The following is a 14,117-nucleotide window of genomic DNA, read 5'->3' on the forward strand; positions in this document are numbered from 1 at the left end:
CTATTCTTATGCTAGGTTGCATGTTTCTAGAATAAAGTACACATTTTTTAGTTGCTGCACCTTAAAGAAATCATGAGAGATATTCAGGAGAATCTGGGATGGGGAGCTGCTAGGAGTGGTTCTATCAGCATGACTCACTGATTGGTCTTGTTCCTGGGAGTAGCCATTGCAAAGGTAAATAAAATGTTTGAAGAGAAAGGGCTTCTGCTGAGTAGGGACCAACAAAAATGATTAAGGGTCTTAAATTTGGGAAAGCAATGACTTAGGAGGCATAATGTTAAGGCTTTTAAAATCAAGCAGCAAACTTCAGGTGAATGTCCTGATAGACCCCTTACACCAATGTTAACTTTTAAGAAATAAATGTAGAGAACAAAATGAAAGCTGTTGAGTTTCACAATGGACAGTTTGCTAGATACCTTGTTTTACCTGTTCAGATTTAATTTTTATGCTTCTCTGCCCTGCCCTGGGAGGCTGACCTAGATGGACTGCATTGACAAACTCCCTTACCCTTCGGGTAGAGTTGGGTTTGGCAAATGAGGTGGTGGTGAGAGGCACTGTGGCAGGAGGTTGGAAGATGGAAAAGATGAGGTTGGGGTATTTACTCCCAGCTTCCTCTCTACCATGGTGTGCAGGGTTGGCTGAGTCTACCAACTGAAGACTCCTGCTCTTGTCAGACAGCTCTCTCCATGCCCTTTCTGGGTTCTGGGAAACCCATCTTTCCTTTCTCACTTTAGACTTATGGGCAGTAACAGTTCCCCATTGTTACTAATCCCAGATATGGTGTTATCCTTGCTGATTTCTGTGAACCCTGCTTATACCTTGTAAATAGTGCCTTTATTAACTATCCTCAATTACTTACATGGAGTATGCTATCCTTTCCAGACTCACACTGGACCCTGACTGGCACATTAATGCACCTAGAGACCCCTATACCTAAAAATTAGTAAAGGTAGAAAATATAAATGTAAAAAGGTGACCACAGATAAAAAAGACTAACCCTAATTTTGGGAACTAGGCCAACATTACACCATTTTGAAATTGTATTATGGGGCCAAGGGGCATCTGCTGGGCTAAATGGTTGAGGGGATATAGGCCTTTTCTTTAGAGAATGGATGTTCCCACCATCAACCATCTTGGAAAGGGGATAATCCCCATGTAGAAAATAAATGGAAACTATGGACTATGGAAGGAGGAGCTTCTACCTCTCTCTGGATTAGGGATCCATTTGGTCCTGGACTTTGAGGTATGGAGAGGCATTGAGCAGGCTCATGCTGGTGGTGAGTTCTGCCCAGGGAAGCAGCAACATCAAGCTTCTGTTTTTGTTAGGAATGGCAGAAGAGACAACAGAAGCTCAGAGAGGGAAACAACCAGCATTTGAGGTCCTGGGGTAAGGAACCCTAGCCTGGAAAGACATTGTATCTGCATTCTAGCCCCAAGAAAAAGCAGGAAGCATTATTAGGGTGTTGTCTTTGGACCAAGGGAAAAAGTTTCTTTCCTGAAGCTGAAGTGGAGTAACAGTGGACATCAATGGAGAGAACAGAGCTCATGATAGCAGAACTTTTCTGAAGGTCAAAGTAGTGAGATAAAAAGGTCAGAGGGGGATGCATGGGAATGCTCTCTTTTAGAGCTTTATCTATAAGGTAGTACAAATAAAGTTTCAGATATAGTTGAGAGTCCTTTGAGAGAAGCGACTCCAGCAAGGAGGCTGGTAGGAGAGAAATCTGTCATAATTTTGGTATAAAATGGAAGGATACTTTCCATTATAGTCACAGACTGGAAAGCTGAGAATAGATGAGTTACAGAAATAACTTTTACAGGGTCAAGTAAATCCTATGTCTAGCGGATTGATAGTAAGTTTACTGATAGAAGCTGAAACACATCCTGACCTTTAGAGATTGATACTGGAGAAACCAGGCTTCCCTTTCACAAAACTCCCTTGGTACTTCCGCTGGGGTTAGAATACAGGATTAGGTGAGTATGGCAACATTTATAGATTTTTGTTTTCATTGAGGTCCTGCAATTCATTTTCCTTGTACTGGAGACAGGAATAGTTCTTGGACTTTTCATAAGGTTGATGTGATGCCCTGATTCCTATTTTGGTTTAATGAAACTTGGAATCTCATTAGGAGCCAAAGCAACTCTCATTAGTCATATGAGCCTTGCACGTTTACCAAGAACTTGCCCTCCACTCTGGCAAGAAAGAAGGGCCTTGTGTGCCAGCTGAAACTATATCACCTGACTATATCTAATATAATGTGGAGGCTGGGCTAAGTTTATGTAAGCAGTCACGCAAGCATCATTCTAAAAATATTGCTGTGAGTTATTAACTCGAATAAGATGCATTTCTCGAGATTTTAAAAAAATATATCAGGAGTAGCTTAATATATTAAGAGTTTTATAACAGCTGAAGAAGATAAATTAATGAGAGAATATTGACTCTCATACAAAGAATAATTTCTTCTGTTCTTAGAAAATGTTAATCAAACTTTAGGGGTCTAATTAGCTCAAAATGATAACCTGAGACTGACTGGAACTTAAGCTTCTAACATAAATTCTTCTATGAACCAAATCCTGAATACAGATGAAGCCTGACGTGTCAGGCTCCCTCCTGCTTGCTACCACCAATGATGTATGACTGGGTTCAAAAATTCCACTTCAGGGACATTTTGTTTCTCCACAGACATAATCATTATTCCCTTCTCAGGAATTTGTGAGCCCGCCTCAAGGAGAAGTCTTTTTCCGCATGAGGAAGGAGATCCACTCAGTTTGTTCTCCCTAATCTGTTCCTCTGCCATCTGACCAACGAGTACTTCTGCAGAGCTCCAAACTGTCATAACTCTCTGTCCTCTTTTGACCTTTCTACTTAGCCCCAAAGAGCATGTGACTCAGGCAGCATAATGTCAGGGATCAGGGCTGAACTATTATAGCACAGTGGATTAGCATCCAAGGAGAGGTTCCTCTAAGTTGGACTACCCAGGGTTCTCTGAGTATTCATTCTCTGGCAGCCATGCCACTCAGGCCGTAATAGCTACGTAATTCTGAGGGATAATTATGAATTAGAACATGGTAAAATCCACGATGGATGAGCTCATTTTCTGGGTGTGCTATTTGAGCACATTATCTCAACTATATTGACAAGCAAAACCTCTAAGAAAGAGTAGGGCTTTTGTTTCTAATTGATTCCAACTTGACTCTGTTGTGGTTGTCATTCCATTGCACACCATGACCAGCACAGCTTGATCAAGCGTGGGGTTACTGGGATGGTAAACTTTCCTACATCATGAAGCCAGACAGCATAAACATTACCTTTTACTGGCAGTACAGGATGGGTGTGGGGTATATATCATTCAGTACCCCACTGTATCTTCAATATCAATGTCACAAAAGGAAATGTCTATGGGAACATCCAGAAAACTGAACACAGGCATGGACTTTTAAAAGTCCAGTCTGTTTCTACAATAAACAAATTAGATTAGTTTTATCCACAACAGAGTAACAGTTTTTAGGAAAATAGACAAGTAACTTCCTATGTGGTAATTCAATGGTAATTAATTTGTTAAAATTAGTCAAACATTAATTAACCAATTAATTTTCATAAAATGAGTCAAAGTGTGGATCCTTTTGCTGCCAGGAAGAAAGAGGCACAAACCTGACTTTTGTCAACCTTAGACCGTTTTCAGGTTTTTCTCAGAATAAACCTCTTCAGAATTGGTTTCTTCTTTAAAAGAAATTCTCTTAATTGGATTGTGGTTAATTAGAGTAGCAACATGACCAAAAAGCAATAGATCTGCATTGATTGAAGCATCTCAAAGAAATCACCACAAAAAATTACCTGGAGTTTGGGGCTGATTAGAGATTCCTTCCCTTGGTACGCTATGGAGATTGTAGTTACTGTTGTTCAGAGTGCATTTTGGTTCTGTCTGTCCATGAGCAGAGGTGTGCGCTTTGATTCCTCAGAGAATTCTCCTCAGAGATTTAGAGGGCTGTGCTCCTCCTGCTAAGACAAGTTCATTTCATTAATGCCGTGGGTTTTCCTTTTTAGAAGTAAATGTAAGAAAACAGTTTGGCAGTTCCTCAAAAGGTTAAACATAAAATTACTGTAAGACTCCTAAAGGTATATAAACAAAAGGACTGAAAAGAGGTACTCAAACACTCGTACATGAATGTCCAGAGCGGCATCATTCACAATAGCTGAAAGGTGGAAACTATCCATCAGTGAATGAATGGGTAAACAAATTGTGGTATACACATATAATAAAATATTATTTAGTCATAAAAAAGGAATGAAGTACTGATACATGGTACAATGTGGATGAACCTTGAATACGTGTTAAGTGAAAGAAGCCAGATAGGAAAGGTCACATATTGTATGAGTCCATTTGTATGAAATATCCAGAATAGATAAGTTTATAGAGACATAGAGCAGACAGGTTGCCAGAATCTAGAGGTAGTTAGGTATAGGATGTCTTTATGGGGCAATAAAAATAGTTTGGAATTTGATATGAATGGTGGTTGAACAATATTGTGAATGTACAAAATGGCACTGAATTGTTCACTTTAAAATGGCTAAATTTTATGTTATGTGAATTTCACCTTAATAAAAAGAATTTTAAAATAAATGTAAAACAGCACTTTATTCAATGATTTGCATGAAGTACTATACAACTCAGAATATCCTTCAGTCCAAGGCAACAGGATTATAAACTATAGGTAGAGAAACAATTGTTTGCACCAGTTCCTGACAATAAGAAGCCACTTCAGCAACATGTAACATGCCAAATTCATTAAGAGAAGCAGGATAGATCACCAAGGAGAGAAATGATACTGGGTCCTCTTATTTGTTGGCAGCTGTTTCAAATAGAAGAGCCATTTATCTCTCTGACAGCTACAGAGCTTGAGATTAAAGTTTTTCATGCTTTATAAAAATGTATTTCCAATAGAAATTTGCTATCCTTGTTTTTATGAAAAGAAATCTTGCAATTAGTGATCTGCAAAATAAAAATGACCTATTTCTGCTCATACATTTCATTGCATTTAAATTCTTAGTGCAAAGATAAAGCCAAGATTTCTGTACTTCTCAGGGTCAGGGGGTGTCAGAACTGCCATTCACCATAAACTCAGAGGGGCAACAACAATAATTAAGAGGGAAACAGACCCCATGAGAGTTGGGGGGGGGGGGGGGAGAAGAAAGACAATGGTATAGGGATGTAGTGTTTGAAGGATGTCACATGGTGCAGTGATCATCTGACCTCCTTTCCAGAGGAAAAAGGAAGTAAACTTAAATGAATGGAGGAGCTTCTATGCAGCATTAGTATGTTCTTGCTGCAATAATTTAGGGAGGCTAAAGGAAGACACTAAAAGAGGCTACAAATTTATTCAGGAGGTATAAATTCTAGGAAGCTGATAGATGTGATGAGCTGTGAAGTGACCATTCACTTCTCTGACTCTGGGATAGCTGCAACAAATCAAGATTTTTTTTTTTTCTTTTAGAAACGGTAACTACCTGACTGGTATCTTAACAGACCTCTCTACCTGTATCTAACGTAATTCCCTTATGAATATATTCTTGTGGTCCTAATCTTAGGGGATAAGACACAAAGTCATTATCTATAAAATAATCTTTCAAACAGTTGAAGCTGACTGCAAAAAGCTCATCCCCACCCCAGGTAAGTTTCCCATTCTTTGGGTAAAGAAATTTTAGTTTTTAATTTGATTTTGTTTGTGGCATTCTCATCACTATTTTAAAGCTCTTTATTATCCTCTGAAATCTTTTTTATCATTGGGCCACCTAACTTTAGAAAAGAAGCATAAAAGCTATCTGAATAAATTTGCAAAATTTACAGAATAGCCCGGTGTGGCGTGGCTCAGCAGTTAAGCATCGACCTAGGATCCAGGAGATTGCAGTTCAATTCCGGGTCAGGGCACATGCCTGGGTTGCGGGCTCCATCCCCAGTTGGGGGAGTGTAGGAGGCAGCCAATCAATGACGACTCTCTCATCATTGATGTTTCTCTCTCTCTCTCTCTCCCTTCCTCTCTCTGAAATCAATACAGATATTTTATATATATATATATATATATATATATATATATATATATATATTCAAATTGTTCACATACTTAGTTCTAGGGATAGTCTCTATGGGCCACAGAAAATACCCTTGTTTGGAAGAGACTGGGGTGAGACTGAGGGGAAGCCTGGGAGCAAGGAGGAGAAGCTATGGGTGCACTGTTTCATGAATACTTTATTAGAAGGTAAAAACTAGCCCTGTAGCCAAGAATTGGCCCTGCAGCCAAGAATTTCTCAAATTAAATATTATGGATTGAAATGGCCATGCCTTACTCTTGTTCTACTTTCACATTTTGCAAGGCCAAAGGCAAAGAAACAACAAATGGTTCACTTGTATACAGCCAATCAGTAGTAAAATTGAAGTTAGAATTTAGGAGTACTTTAATGCCAATCTAGTGCTCAGTCTACTGAACTAGGTAAGCTGCCCAAATTTGGAAGCTCAGGTAAAATAATAAACACATTATGATGATTTCACATTAGCACTCTGCAAAAAATGTCTTGTATCTCATTCTGGTAGTAATTTGATGTTTTGATCAAATTGACATCTCCATACTTCCTTAGGTATGAGATCTCTTATAAAGACTTATAAAGCAATAATGCAAAGCCAGACTATAAACTTAAATATCTGAATAACAAGTAATTTTCACAATACTTGCATTTATTGCTTTTATGTATCTTTATGGCACAAAAGTTATGATGGCGGTTGAAGTATGAAGTCCCTAGACACCTGTTTGGTGGAGGAAAGGTCAGCACATATGTCAGTCAAAATCACATGATACACCCAGTTTTAGGATTCTAGTATAAGATTCTCAGGCCAAAAGCTAGACTTGTTCCTATACCTTTCAGTTTCTAAAAGAATTACAGTGCATCATACTTTGGAGCTGCCAACAAAATTCTCAGCTAAGATCTGAGTCATTTGGAAAAACAAAAGAGCTGGAAAACAGGGAATAAACTATGATGAAATTTATTTTCAAATGGAAAATCATAATTGGTTCATTATGAAGAGAGAAAAAAAGGAACATCATCACTGAGAGAGCAAAAGATAAACAAGAAAAATGGAATGTGAAATTTGGACAAGAAAGAAACTAGATGGGTCTATCTCAAACCATGTCTGAAATACAATTTTTTATAGGGTAAGTCCCATGCAATCAGCAGCAGTCCTTTTGAGTGAAAAGAACTTCAGGATAAAAGGAGTCCATGGAATACTGAGGCTCTGGCAAACACCTGCTATCCGTCACCATGGGGGAGTATAGCTCCACATTAATACTAGGGTTAAAATTTTTTATAAGCACAACTCTAGGGAGGCAGTGGTTTCTAGCTTCACCCAGGATATTTGGAGAACTTGTGGAAGGTCACTGGATTATGCCCTTAATACAACAAGGACTTGGCCAACTAAAACACTATGGGAATGTTGTATTGGTAACAAGACTGGGCAATGGGGAAGAAAGCTTTGCTGAGCATGGAAAGGTGGCATCATGGATGGGCTGCAAAGTCAGTAGAAATCATTTATGCAAGAAGTGATACCAACAGTTACTCTAGGAGTTAAGAAAAAATGAGAACCAAAATGATGAGCCAGATCTTGGAGCCAAGAGCGAAGCTTAAGTTCTGTGGCAACATTCAATTGGGAGCCAAAGCAGTAGTAGCCAGATATCTCAGACGAGAGCAAAGAATGCAGTGTTGGGGAAGTGAGGAGAATTAAAAAAACATTGCTTAGTATTTTGATTCTAGCTTCAACGGCTGTTTTGGCCTACCCAATTGTAGCAGGTTGAATGATAGCCCTCTAAAAGATATGTTCATGTAACAACCCCTGGAACTGTGAATGTGACCTTATTTGGGAACAGGTTCTTTGCAGAGGTAATTAAGTGTAGGATACTGAGATACAATCATCCTGCATTAGTTGGGTGGGCCCTAAATCCAATGACAACTGTCCTTATGAGAGGTAGCAGAGGAGAAAACATAGATGGAGAGGAGGAGAAGGCCATGTGAAGACTGAGGCAAAGACTGGGGTTATACAGCCACAAGCCAAGTAAAATATGAAGCAACCAGAAGCTGAAAAAGGCAAGGAGAATTTTCCCTGAGAAACTTGGAGGAAGCACAGTCCTAACTACACTTTCATGTCAGACTTTTGGCCTCCAGAACTGTGAGAGAATGAATTTCTATTGTTTTAAGCCACCAAGTTTGTGTTCATTTGCTATGGCAGCCCTAAGAACGAATACACCAGTTATACCATGGTTCTCATGAAAGGGTACCTTAATAAACACAATGACTTCTAACACCATATCATCATCTATCTCTGCGGTCTCCCCCTGCCAAACACACACACTGCAACAGCCCCAAACAAGGGCTCCTAAGGGGGCAGACAGGCGTAAGTGTCAGGGGACTGAGCATATGGCTATGCCCAATCTGTCCTTTAGGTCTATATCCCTCCTGCACTCCTGGCTGCTGGGTTTTTTTGGTACTACAGAAACAGCATACATGGTATTTATGGGGAAAACAAATCTATTATTACTTAATAACTGGGATTTGTTTAAAGCATTAAGTTTAAGTTTTTCAAAACATGGGGCATAAAATTAAAGAGCCCTTACTAGTAAGAAGATTTAGAACCACAGTTCTGATTAACTTAATTTTGTGATGATCTCTGGGGTGATGATGGGGTCTCCTAAAATCAGGTTCAAACTGTCCCAAGATAGGGCCAGTCTATACACTGGGACTGTTGCATGTATTTTTTACTGTTGCATGTATTACTTGTGTGAACTCTTGAGAATGAAAAGTGCCTGGTAATTTTGAACTGTTCTAAAAAATTTATATTACTCTTGAGTGGATTTTTTTATGGCCTGTTCCTTTCTGCTACCCAATGAAGCTGCAAACTCTCATCAGTTAGGTCAAGAGTGATGGCAACATGTGAGTGGAGTCTCTGATTGCATTCCATAGACAAAAGAAATTATATTTGAGTAATTTGTCATTTTCGATTATTGCCACCTCTTCTCTTTTTTGTTAGCACAAATAACTCCCTCTGCTGAAAGTATTGGGTTAGAGGTGAAGATAGAAATATAGTCTGGTATTTTAATAAGGTTGAAAATACATATCCAGATAAAAAGCCTTACTCAGGAATATAATAAATCACATCCCCTTTTTCTCAAAAGCAACTGACGGTGATAGAATTAAAAGTTATTCTTCACACAGGAAACAGATAAGGTCTGCAACAAGGACCTGGCCATTCACCAGCTTGTTCAGGGAGTAGTTTTGTGGTATCCCCACTGCAAGACTAGGACATTGAGCTGCCACCACAGAATTGCTAAAACATGCTGGTGAATACATTTTCATTATTGACTATAAAGAATAAATCTCTTTTTATGCCAAAAAAGGTGGTGGAATTAAAATTCTTTATAATGATAAGAAATATGTGGATAGGTATTCAATGGGAAGCTAAAATGTGCTATGGTCCATTCTGATCAAGGAAGGGGATAGAGATATTAAACAATTTCATACTTTAGGGAAAATCATAGTTAAGCATATTAAAACTTAAAGAATAAAAATCTATGACTAAACTAGAAGAGAAGGTAAACAGAAAACTCTAAGATGGCAGCAATAGGTTCAAATATATCAGTAATCACAATAAATGTGAATGGATGAAATTCACCTTTTTTTTTTATCAAATTGGGTTAAAATCTCAAATTATAAACTTTCTTAAGGCAAGACATTTCAAAACAAAACAACATCAAAAAGTTGAAAAATAAGAGATGGAAAGAAAAATATACCCGAGGTAAAGACAAACTAAAAGAAGACTGTTTATCAGTTTCTATCAGACGAAATGATCCTTACACAAAACCCATTAATATACAAAAGGAATAATTCACTGAGGAGATGTATCAATCACAAGCTTATGTGTACAGTACTTTGAGCCTTGAAATTGAAAAAACTAAAACTGACTAAATTATCAGAAGAATGAAAAATTCAGTCAGTTTTGACAGGAAACAGATGTCATGCTCAGGAGGACTTACTGAAGAGAAGGAATGAATGGATTATTTACAGAGGTGTGCACAGAGTTGAAGGAATAGGAGGGAATGGCGAGACACCAAAAAAACGAGCAACAGTGGGAAGCAATTACTCCCTTAGGCGTAAAGAAACAAAAGGTGGGAACACTAATACTAAAGCCCAGTGAGAACTGAAGCTGTAGAAGGGGTCCTGCCCTAAAGGATGAAAGACCCCTGGTGGAGCAAAGAGTTGGGCCAAACCCACCGGCCAAACAGAGATGGAAACCAAAGGGCAAGAGAATATAGCAAAAAAGGGCTAAAAATGGATCAGGTAAGGAAAATGGAGAATAATCAGCACAACAATCATAATGAGAAAGTTTAACATAAGAAATTAATAAGCCAAGGGACCAATTCGTCAGTTATAGAATATTTGTACAATACAATCAACAAACCTGACAGATGTGGGGTGTGTGGGTGTGTGAAGAGAGAACCTACTCCAACAGGTAGAGAGCATACATTCTTTCTGAGCATATTGGCAATGGGATATTTATAAAAATTTACAATACTAGGTCACAATATGATCAAAAGCTAGAGAACTAATATTACATAGAACACAATGTAATACAATCAGAAATCAAGTCAGCATTAAAAGATAAATTTATATGTGCTGATATGAAATGATCTTCAAAATATATTTCTAAGTGAAAAGAAAAAGGTGTAAAGTGTTACCTATATTATACCAATGTTTTCATATAATAATCTACCTCTACTATCTATGCACAGAAAATACCTGGATACCCAAGAAGCTATTAATAGTGGTTGCCTAGGGGGTGGGAGGTGTGGATGAAAAAAAGAATTCTATGGAAAGTAACCTCACAGGGTGATCTGATCATAAATTCCTAACTGGGTAGGTCATGGTGAGTAGCCACGCCCTAGGCCTACAACTTCTTTAGTGAAAGGTTTTAAGCCAACCCTGTCCATTGTTTTTGTGCATCTAGGTTAACACACCTTTGAGGTATCAGAAGTAATACCCCTTGAAAGGAGCATTAACCCTCAAGAGAGCACATATTCTTGTTAATTATCCTGTAAACCAACCTCCTCCTTGCTTATTCCGGGGTTCCATACGTCCCCTCCTTAATTTCAAATTCAAAAAATAAGGTGCAAACTGTTATTCTCTGGAGGATTTGAGATCTTGCACCCTGGCATATGTTATCAGTTTGGCTCAAATAAACTCTACATGTTTGAATGTTTCTTATGTCAACAGAGGGTAATATACTTTTTTGTGTGTGTACTCTGAATCTTTTATATTACTTTTACCATTACTTAAAAAAAAACAACCTAAAACAACAAAAGTTGGCAAAGACGTGAAGAAAAGGGAACCCTAGTACACTGATGATGGGAATGCAGACTGGTGCAGCCACTGTGGAAAACTATCGAGCTTCCTCAAAAAATTAAAAATGAACTGCCATTTGACCCAGTGATTCCACCTCTGGGAATATATCCTAAGAATCCTGAAACACCAATCAGAAAGAATACATGCACTCTTATGTTCATAACATAGCTAAGATCTGGAAACAGCCCAAGTACCCATCAGTAGATGAGTAGATAAAAAAGCTGTGGTACATTTACACCATGGAATACTATGCATCTCTAAAAAAGAATAATCTCTCACCCTTTGCGACAGCATGGATGGACCTTGAGATCATTATGCTTTTTGAAATAAGCCAGTTAGAGAAAGACAAATATCACATGATCAATCTCACTTATATGTGGAATCTAACAAACAAAATAAACCAACGAACAAAATATATCCAGAGACATGGGTGTGTGGAACAGACTGAGATCTCATAAGGGAGGGGGTTAGGAGGAATTGGAAGAGTTTAACCAAAGAACATATATACATAGCCCATGGACATAGACAATAGTGTGGTGAAGGCCTGGGGTGGGGTGAGGGTTGGATGGAGGGGGGCAAATGGGGAAAAATGAGGGACATCTTTCACTTCTTCTAATGTTCTCAAGGTTCATCCACATTGTAACATGTATCAGTACTTCATCCTTCTTATGGTTCCGTTGAGTAGCTACTCTTGGTCCCCTCCACCCGCCCAAAAAAACAAGACCATGACTTTTCTCAATGCCCCACATGTAGCAGTGTTTCATATCACTGGATTAAAACTTGTATGTACCACTTACAGTGTTAGTGTTGATCTTTCTCATAGAGTTACACAAGCTTTAACAAATATTTGAGCATCACAGTACACAAACTCATGTGGACCTAAACCATGAAAGCTGACTATAGCACAATGAAAGCTTTTGAAAACTGACTACAGCACAAGACTTGAAGGAAGGCAACTGGATACTAATTACTTGCTACACCTGTAGTTTTTGTACCTTTCTCATTTTTCCCCTCTAATTTTCCTCACTAAAATCAGATATAAGATGATTAGATAGATAGATAGATGATAGATAGATGAGATGATAGATGATAGATAGATAGATAGATGATAGATAGATAGATAGATAGATAGATAGATAGATAGATAGATAGATAGATAGATGACAGATAGATAGATAGATGATAGATAGATAGATGATAGATAGATAGATAGATAGATAGATAGATAGATAGATAGATAGATAGATAGATAGATGATAGATAGATAGATAGATAGATAGATAGATAGATAGATAGATAGATAGATGATAGATAGATAGATAGATGATAGATAGATAGATGATAGTTGATAGGTGATAGATGATAAATGGAGAAATTTCCCAATTTAAAAAATTCCCTGTGAGTGGTTCTAATTTGGTCGAAAGAGTTGGGATAAGTTCAAATTTCCATGGTAACTCTAATATCATTTATTCATTGAACAAGCATTTGTGGAGGAGCTACTATGTGCCAGGTACTTTGCAGGGTACCAATATGGAACATACATTGCTTCTGACTTCATGAAACTGATTATCTAGTAAGGAATATAAGATATGAACATAAATATCTATAATATAGAGTAGAAAGTAATAACTGCTATGAGAGAGATGAAGATAAGTTGCCGCAGAATTTCAGAAAAAAGATAGGTTGTCTGCACCTGAGAGCGACCAAGAAAAGCTGGGAGCAGAATCCTGGCCTTAAACTTTAAGAATAGGTAGACTCTGAACAGGTGGAAATAGGTAACAAGAACCAGCAGGACAAAAGCACACAGCCAGAACATTTCTGAGCCGCAAGGCGGGAACTGGGTGGGTCAGATAGCACAGTACTTTGCATGCCATGAGGAGTTTGTATTTTATATTGTGGTAAACAGAGAACTATTTAGGCTTTAGAACAGGAAACTAATGTAAGAAGAGCCATACTTGGGATTAATTTGATAACCCAAGTATTAAACCATGTGTAAAAAGGATTGGAGGAAATAGGATAGGCGAGTCTGAAGGAGGAGAAACTTTATGAAAACAGAATTCAATAAATGTTTGATATTCTTGTTAATTTGTATTCCAAGAAACTAAATTATGTTAATATAGAAACAAACCTTTGATTGACTGGTAACAGTGTCAGTCACTTGTACCTATAGGTATACAGAAAAATGTTGCCAGCTTGATTCCTGGTCGGGGCACATGCCTGGGTCGTGGGCTCAATCCCCGGTAAGGGGCACACAGGAGGCAGCCCATAGATATTTCTCTTTCTCCCTCTCCCTTTTCTCCCTCTAAAAATCAATTTAAAAATCTTTAAAAAAAAAAAAAAAAAGGAATTCAGAACTCTCCCCTCAGAACTCTGAGCTTATGACAGAACTTTGGGCCAATTTGCCCCACCTCCAATTTTACCAATAGTGAAACTGAGCGCCATATAGGGAACTGACTTATCCAGGAAAACAGAGCTGGTTGGAACTCACATTGCCTGATCTCTGCCCCCACACCACAACACACATTCCACTGTGGTACTCTGGGTTGGTTAGAACCAAAGTATCCAAAACAATGTGAGTCTTTCAGTTAGCTTGGGCTTAAAAAGTTGGTTTTCAATAAATAGCAATCAAGAAAAAAATATCTCCGCCATAAAACTGGGAGTCTGCAAGGTACTGCTATCTGGT

At 38.2% G+C, this 14,117-nt stretch overlaps 1 protein-coding gene across 1 annotated transcript in view; it reads right to left on the reverse strand.

Annotated features, from left to right (window-relative positions):
• Window positions 1-14,117, reverse strand: part of WDPCP (WD repeat containing planar cell polarity effector) — a 306,031-nt gene that overhangs the window by 231,983 nt on the left and 59,931 nt on the right. The window contains exon 2 of the mRNA XM_087823593.1: window positions 3,893-3,994. The gene's annotated coding sequence lies outside the window, so the exon portion shown is untranslated. The remainder of the gene's footprint in view (window positions 1-3,892; window positions 3,995-14,117) is intronic.

The sequence above is a fragment of the Miniopterus natalensis genome, chromosome 13 (assembly GCF_054644295.1).
Source record: "Miniopterus natalensis isolate mMinNat1 chromosome 13, mMinNat1.hap1, whole genome shotgun sequence".
Taxonomy (NCBI): Eukaryota; Metazoa; Chordata; class Mammalia; order Chiroptera; family Miniopteridae; genus Miniopterus; species Miniopterus natalensis.